The sequence below is a fragment of the Cariama cristata genome, unplaced genomic scaffold (genome assembly GCF_000690535.1).
Source record: "Cariama cristata isolate BGI_N322 unplaced genomic scaffold, ASM69053v1 scaffold12797, whole genome shotgun sequence".
In the NCBI taxonomy this organism is placed as follows: Eukaryota; Metazoa; Chordata; class Aves; order Cariamiformes; family Cariamidae; genus Cariama; species Cariama cristata.
This window is the reverse complement of record NW_009627138.1, coordinates 10,523-18,872: the sequence shown is the minus strand read 5'-3', so window position 1 is coordinate 18,872 and position 8,350 is coordinate 10,523.

Here is an 8,350-nt window from a genome sequence, read left to right as displayed (position 1 = left end):
CCTGACCGGCTGAACTCCCCCCCCAGACAGGCTGTGCAGTCCTCGGACAGACAAGTGAGGTCCCGGCTTCCCGCTTCTCTCCCCGTTCACACTTTGCCAACTCCTGGCCAGAGCCAGCTCCGCTGTCAAGCAAGCCGACAGCAAGAAGGGAAGGAGGGAAGGGAAGACGATGTGCACCACCTGCGGCATCCTGACCGGAGCCCAGCGGATGCGACCAGTGGGGTGGGAGCAGCCAGGCAGGGGAGAGGGCGGCGATGACTGGCCTGAACTCAGAAAACCACAAAAAGCCCTGGAAGACTTTTGGGATAAAGGCCAGCTTCATCCCCAGGCATAAATAAGTGGCCGTTACTGGAGTTGCCTTTTGTTACCGAAGGCCAGAGCGGTACAGCCTCCTGGGAGGCAATGGAGCGGGACTCTGGTCCTGAGTTTATTTAAAAACAAGCACAAAATATTTAAATGCAACAATAGCATCTTGTGCAATGAATGTTAACGGTGTTCCTCCATGGAAATGCCATGCTGAAGCCTACAAAACCAAATGAAGGCAACCAAAGCACCCAACCATACACTCTGGATGGTGTTTGTTTTCCCACACCCATCCTTCCCTGCCAAGGATGGGGCCGGCAGGGGAGGTCTCTGCCTCCAGACTGGGTGCCAGGCAGCTGGGGAGCTATTTCACGGCAATCACAGCCCAGACAGGAACGACCAAGCCCTTTTCCCAGAAAGCAGCCTGACACATCTTAGCTTTCATTCCTAGCAGATGGTGAGGATGACGGCTAGTGTGGTTTTGGGCTCTGTCTCTGTGAGCAAGGCACCTGTCATCCTCATCCTGAATGGCACATTATCCGCCTTAAAGTCAGAGGAGACTCCCTCCAGCACAAGCCTCCTCACTATGTAAGCATCAGGATGGGATTAACTCCTGCTAGCCTGTCCTGGGTGAGAAACTCTTCACCAAAACGGTATTTCCTCCTTCAGGGCTCCACCTGACCTGGCACAATTCTGCACAAGCAAGGCTCTGTCTACCTTTCACTTGCCACTCCCCAGCTCATTTGTATTGCTGCTTTCTCGGGGGTTTGAAAACAAGAAATCCTGTTTGCCATAAACAAAACATAAAATCAGAGAGGTGTAAAATGCAAACCGCAGTGCCTACAGTCACGCTGCTCCCTCCAACAGCAGCAGTAGATAACCCCGGGAATAGCCAGAGCTGCAGCATCAGGTACAGCGAGCAAATCATTACAGGTGTTCATGGTGCCAACGTGCTCCCACATCCTCGAGCAACGCTACACGGTGATTTCTAACCCTACGGCACAGGTCGCTGATAAGGCAGCAGTGAGCAAGATTGCTAAAGCTGCCACGTGTAACCAGCTGCCCATGAAAGCACGCTGTGAGCCGCAGGACCTGTATTTTGGAGTTGGGGAAGTCACAGGAGGACTCGCAGAGACGAGTGGTGTCAATATTGCCTGGAGTCCTCTATCTGCTTTTGAGATGGAGCCTTAAAAGAGAAGCTTTAGGAAAGACAACCAACCAGTCTTACCTTCACCTCCTCGTTACAGAGAGATTCAGGGTCCTGTCTGAATTCAAAGCAGGAGCATGGCAACCATGGTGTGACCTCTTTGCTCAAGAGTATCAGGACATGATGCATCAGAAAAAGCAGCAGCAAAGGACCAAACATCATCCCTCCCTTCCCTGATACAACCAGGGCACGTGCTGCATTGGGCTTTAGCTACATGGAAAGCCCCTGAACATCAGACCCAGGGGACTGATAGTAATTGAGCACTTCTCTCTGGATGGTGCTAGGTGGGAAAGAAAAAAAAGCAGCCAAGAGGCCAATTTAGCTCCCAGCTCACATAGATGATACGTCCATGAAGGGCCCTCTGCCTCCAGGCCAGGTAGGAAGCAGGATGCTCAGCTCTGGAGCAGGGAAGGGAGAGAAAAAGGCAGTATTCAATGTCTGTACTTGCTCTGGCATTAAAGCAGCATAGCTGGTGCCAGCAGGGTTGTAAAACCCATGTCCTGTCCCTGCCGAGAAGTGAAAAAAACAAGCAGAGAAAAACAGACTTAAAAAAAGGACATGATGAAAAACAAATAAAAAGAGGAACAAGGACAGCAGAGTCCCTCTAAAACAAGCAGGGAGCGGGCCAGCCCCAGCCAGCCCTCCTCCTGTGCCCCACCATCCCCATCAGAGACACTGCGCAGCTCCAGGCATGGGCATTCCCGGGCAGCGCCCTACCTCTCCCTCCATTTCAATCCTCTCCCAGCAGCTTTAACTCGTTAAGCTAATGGAATCCAGTCTCTTCCCCCAGGTCACCATGGCAATGTTTCCAAAAGACGAAAAAGAAAAAAAAAAGAATACCCCGCCAGCATCACACCATGCTTCCCAGGAAGCCTGGGCAGCTCTCCAAGCCCTGCCTGCCCTCCCCGCGGGATATGCTTTAAAAAGGGGCTGAGAGCAGAGGGAAGAGGGATTTTTGTGTTTATTCTCCCGACAGACAGGCTCCTCGGGGGAGACTCTGCACATCCAAGAGTTTTGCAAGGCTCCAAGGGAGGGAGGGCAGGCCACGGTGCCTACCCTGCCGTGGCTGCTGGCCTGGGGACAGTGAACATCACGGGGCTCGCCATCACCCGTGCTGCAAGGAAGGGTGGTGGGAGGGAGACTCCATCCTACCCCACACCTCCAGTCCTGGAAGAACGTCCTCTCTGTAGCCGACAAAACAACCACGAGGTGCTTCCTTGCAACTTGAGGGCAAGATCCAGGCAGGGAGCGGAAAGTCCCGCCGGGACAGGGTATGGGTAGCTGCACCAGCCAGCCAGGGATGGTCTCCTGGGCATTTTTGTCCAGCTGCCCGGTGGAATTGGCCCAGCAGAGCCGACAGAAGGTGGGCAAGAGAGAGGCGGTGGAAAAAGAGAGGGTTTGCTGGAGGATGACAACTCGGAAGTCTCTCTGTTCCCCTCCACCCCCTTTCCCAAGAAAAACATTGCTGCTCTGTGGCTGCTAATGACTTCCAGATGGAGCAACAGCGTCGCAAAGCATGGAGAGCTCTCCTGGGGCTGCATGGCTCGCACAGGGAGATGAAAGGCTGTACCTGCTGCCCTTGTCTGCAAGAACAAGGCAAGAAGCAAGCAAAGGACACATCTTTGTCAGAAAAGCAAAGGGGAAGTGGAGAAAGCCCCAAACAACGTCCTTGCGTGCCCATACCCAAGATGACTCCGCACAGAGATGCCACAGTCAGATTTCTTCTGCCTACCCAGGAAAGACTGGCAGGAGACTTGAGTTTGGTAACCCTGGCATACCTCCATACGGGAGGAGGTCCACTGCGCATCTCCAGGAGCGGGATGGAGGACGGTGGCACAGCACAGGAGACCCACACTGGAAGGCGCCGGCCCAGCCTCTGCCGACAGCACTCCTGGACATCGCTACGTGCCCTGGGGTCGCAGTCACTGACAGAGCCCAAATCCTGCTGGAGGATTTCTTGTGGGCTTTGCATCCCTAAACACGTGGCAGGTTTTCCAGCTATGGGTTTAAACAGCTCTGAAGAGCAAGCAGCCACCTTTGGCACAGGTCCCCGGCAGCAGAGCCAAAAGAAAGGGACAAAGGAGGAGGACAACTACATTATTTGTAGTTGGATAGATCTGAACCCAAAATAACCCGATGGTACCAATTTATGGCCTTAAGTCATAAACAATTTTAGTCTAAACAGTAAATGAATCAGGAGTTGGTCATGATGAAGGCAGAATGAATTGCAATTAAATATAAATTGCTTTTTTAATAGAAATTGAATTCTATGGTAAGAATACAAAAAAAAATGTTTGTATTGTCAGATATACAGTGTAAGCCAGATACTTAGAGGGAAGTCCTGACAACAGCATTTTGCCTCAAAACTACTCTTTTAAAAAGAATTCCAGCATTATTGAAGGAGTTTATCTGACAGCAATTAGAGGAAAATCTAAAACTAGTAAATCTCAGCTTTTTTTTTTCTTTAAGGGACTAAATAATTAAATTGCCCTTAACTGTAAATAAGTTTATTTCCAAGACAGAAAAATGCATGTACTCCTATTAAAAAAGAAGATCCACATATATTATTTTTTTAAATAATCTCTTTTGCTCACTGTGGTTCAAGGCTAAATGCAAACCTTGGTTTCCACTCCCAAGTGTGCAAGCCTGGCCACAGTTTGGGTCCCTACTGGCAAAGCACCGACATGTGGAGCCTTGAAAAAGCAGAGCACAAATGGGTGAGAGGAGAACCCAGTGCTGCACCAGCACCCTGCAGCACCTCATGCCAAAACAGAAGGCGGTTTTTCGGTAGAGTTTATTACAGAACCTAGAGACCAGACTCTTGGGCTCTTCTCTAGCTCTTTCACCACAAGTTTAGCAAAAGATTTGCTGTTGAGTCTAACTCCACGATATACAGAAGTTGGCATCACCTTTAAAAGACTCCTAACATTTCTGGTGGCATGGGGACAAGGATGGGAGCATGAAGAGAAACCCAAGAACTCCCCATTGCTCATGGCAGCCCCACACTTACTGTAGCACTTCTGGCTTCCAGGGCCTTTGCAACACACCAGAGCTCACTGCAACCCCTTTTGCAACGAAAACCTCTCTGAAACCCTGGAAATCTCTGCTTTTTGCCCAAGGCAGTCCTGAAAAGGCTAATTAAGAAAAAGGCTGCTGTTGTAGATAGAAGGGACAGCTCCTCCACAACTGCTGAGTCAACAGAAGTCAGTTTGGATGATGTGCCGACATGCTCTGCACTGTTGGCCCCATCTGGGACGCAGGGCAAGAGCGGCCAAAGCATCCTCACATCCTGCAACGACAGCGGGCGAGCCCTGGGGAAGCTCAGGCAGGCGTCCCGATCCCTACCCAGGTATGCACTGCCGCTTGGCAGTCACTCCTCTCTGCGAGGGTCAGACTCCTCTGAGGCCAGCAAAACCTCACGACAGTACTTCCAAAAATCCTGAGGACACCCACGAAAGCTTGCCAGCGATGCGTCCATCGTGCCGACTTCAAGGACAAGTGTGCAGATGCAATTGCAGTTCAACTCAGACACGTGCTCGTTTGTGAGAAAGACTTCAAAGCATCCCTGTGCTTTCTGGCCCGTTTCTTCCAGCCCAGTCTGCGTGAAAAGCAGCTTGAACTCATTTCCAGGGCAGAAATCATTATCCTGGATTGTATTTGTAAGGAGCAGGACGGTGAAGAGAGCCTGTGATTCACCTCATTAGAGAGTCCGTGTTCCCATTAGCCAGCCTCCCCTCCAGCGCGACCGCAGCACACCGCTTCGCATCCACGCTCGCGGCCTTTAAATTAGCCCAAAGCTGTTGCTGCCCCAAACCGTCCCCCCCTTGTCTCCCCCAGGCTTTGCTGCCTGACCTGTTGGCGAGCCGGATCTGCAATCATCAGCCTGGTTGCTAGGGGACAAAAAAACCAAAATAAAAAAAATACCCCCCTCCTGTTGCTTTTCTGTTGGGGCAGCAACACCCAGCAGGACGGTGGGGAAAGGGACCAGTGGCCAAGTTCAACCCACCACTGCTTGCCTGTCCAAAACCTTGCACCCCTCCCAAGGGGTGCCGGTGCTGCCATGCTCTGGCGAGGACACACTGCCCAGCAGAGGGTTTACTAATAAAACATAAAAAAAACCTAAACAGAAGCAAAACCAAGCCCCCTCGTCACCCCCAAAGCTACACGGAAAACCGCACCCCAGCTCTGGATACCTCTGCGCTCTTCCTTGTGGCTAGCCCCGCTCCCAGGGCCGAGCTAATTAGAGCCACGGGTCGTGTCACCCCGTCACTTGCTGTCAGCAGCTGGAGGCAGATTTCCTATTTTGGATCTGGCAGGCGAGAGCGAAGCCGAGACCGTCGGGCTGCTGTGCTCCGCTCCTCGCCGGGCTGCTTCAGGGAGAGCACGGGAAGGGCGGGCGGCAGGGACGAGCGCCCGGCGATGCTCCCAGCACACAGCAGCCCAGCAAGGGGGAAAGGGTGAAATCCTGGATGGGGATTTAAGGCAAAGGAGAGCTGAGGCTTTTGTCCTCACCCTACTGAAAGCATTTTGGTCACAGCAGCCGTCTCTGGGCATCACGTAACTGAATCCGTGAAGGATGAGGAACCTGGCTTTCCCCTGTCACATTATCTTCACTATCACCCCACTGAGATGGCGTAACAGCAGTAAGTCCAGTGTCACTTGCCTCTTCAATATCCCCAGGGGCTCTTAAAACCAGTGACACCACAGCACCAGCTTATTGTGGAGAGATCAGACTGCTCCAGTTTGTACTGGTATCCGCAGAGATGGACCAGCTCAGCCTTTTCCCACAGGCTCTCATAACTCATTGAATTACAGTTTTGGGTCTTTTTAAATGGTACTTTCTGTGCAGGGTCAATAAATATCTATGAAGCAGTTAACCAGTTGTTAGCATCCAACTTATTGATGCCTCTAGCTATCTTGAAGGATGTTTTCTGACCTGCTGTCAACACCTTGCCTGGCCTCCAGACACACAGAGCACTTCAGACACAGTCTTAGGCACGGGCAAGAGGCAAGAAGTATTTTAGTTTTTCAATCACAAATAAAGCAAATAAATGCACATTAGACCATAAACCTAGCTCAGATGAAGAGCAAGTATTTTTCTTTATAGTCACAAAAGCATGAAACTGTGGTGCTCCAGCTATCCCCATCCCTCGTACCGCTTGCTCTTCACAGCGCTGAAGCAGTTAATTTGCCATTTGCTGCAGCGTTGGGTCCACAGCCAAAATGGAAGCGCCAAAAGCCAAGACTGCAACAAGTGGTTAGGGGATCAGATGGTTTGCGAGCCGTGCTGAGGAAAAGCCCCTAAACAAGAGCTCGTTTAATAACCTCGCAAGCCAGCCCACAAGACAACTCCTTGGATCCAGTGCCAAAGTGCCGGGGGGAGGTACCGCTTGCGGGAAACCCCAACCCCAGGAGATCCCTCCTCGAAGGCTGGAGAGGTGAGTGGGCGAACACTTGTCTGTGCCCATGGGGGCTGCAAAAGCGGCTGCAGGGGTCCAGTCCAGCTGCAGGGGAAGCGGAGAGCAGGGACTTCTGCTCTCCTCCTGCTCCAGCAGCAGGCTGAAGGCAGATAAGCATCACGCCTGGTACCCCAGTAGCTGCCCTGCTCCCCAAATCCTCCTTCTCCCACTTCCCCATTGCTGTCAGATCCCACACACCGACCGGCTGTGTTATTTTTCCTCTCCTGTAACACACAGACACCCTGGGAAAACAGCCTTTAACCAAACAGCTCCAACTGTGGGGCAGGGGAGAGGACACAGAGCGAAACCAGGAGACACCAAAGCGCTGCTTTCCCACTCCCCCTCCTCACTAAGTACAAACCCACGGTGCAAGTTTTCCTCTTCCAACAGTTTTTATTGCTTCCCCCTGTCCTGCAGTGCTGCGGCAAAGCCTGGCTGGCCTTTAAAAGCCTCCTGACAGATCCTGGGACCAGCGCTCCATGCCAGACACCAAAAAGTGGTTTGCAAGAGGGGAAAAATAAAATAAAAAATAAAACCCACCAACTCTGGAGGCCAACCCCAGGGAGGTTCCTGCTCCTGAAGCAGGAACATCGTGTGCATGTATGTGTTGGATGCCAAAGGAGAAAAAGGAGTGCATATCAGTTGGGGGGGGGCACAGGGGAAGAAAAAAAATAATCCTAGCCTTCAGACTCCAGAGGGTTGGCTGGGAGAGGCAGCAGCTGAAAGAAATGCTCTGCTGTTATTACTGTGTGGAAATTACAGCCGCCAGAAGGAATTCAGGCCAATCTGTTGCTGAATATAACTTTAAAAAGACAGCCCGTCTCAAATCATGGGCCGTTCATGGGCGTCAGAAAGCTAGCACAGTGGTGGGACCCGCGGTCCGTTCCCCATCGCCTTCTAAATAGCAAAGGCCAAGGACAAAGACAAAATAAAAAGGGGTGGAAGAGCAAAAGATGCCCAACAGGTGGGAGGAGAGGACTTGGCCCCCACGCTCCAAGTCCCCCAGGTTTTGGGAGAAATGAGTTAACTAGGGAGACATCAGTTGTTGGCCCCCAGGAGGAAGGAGATGTTTGGGCTGGTTCCTGGAAAGGAGAGAGAGTAACTTCTTAAGAGTTTCCTTTTCTCTTTTTGAAGGGGAAATGCTGTAAAAAGAGCTCTGGGTGTGAGGCAGGAGAGAGGAGACGGCAAGAGAGGAAAACCCACTGCCATTTACAGCAGGAGCATCTACTGTAACCAGGCATATGCCGTTTCATGGGCAAGCAGGGAAAACCAAAAGAAAACCCTCACCAGAAGGTAATTTCAGCTACAGGTGAGAGCAGGACATCGGATTAGACAGGTCCTTGCCCCAGCCCCGGCAGCCCGCACTCCACGCTGGCCCCTA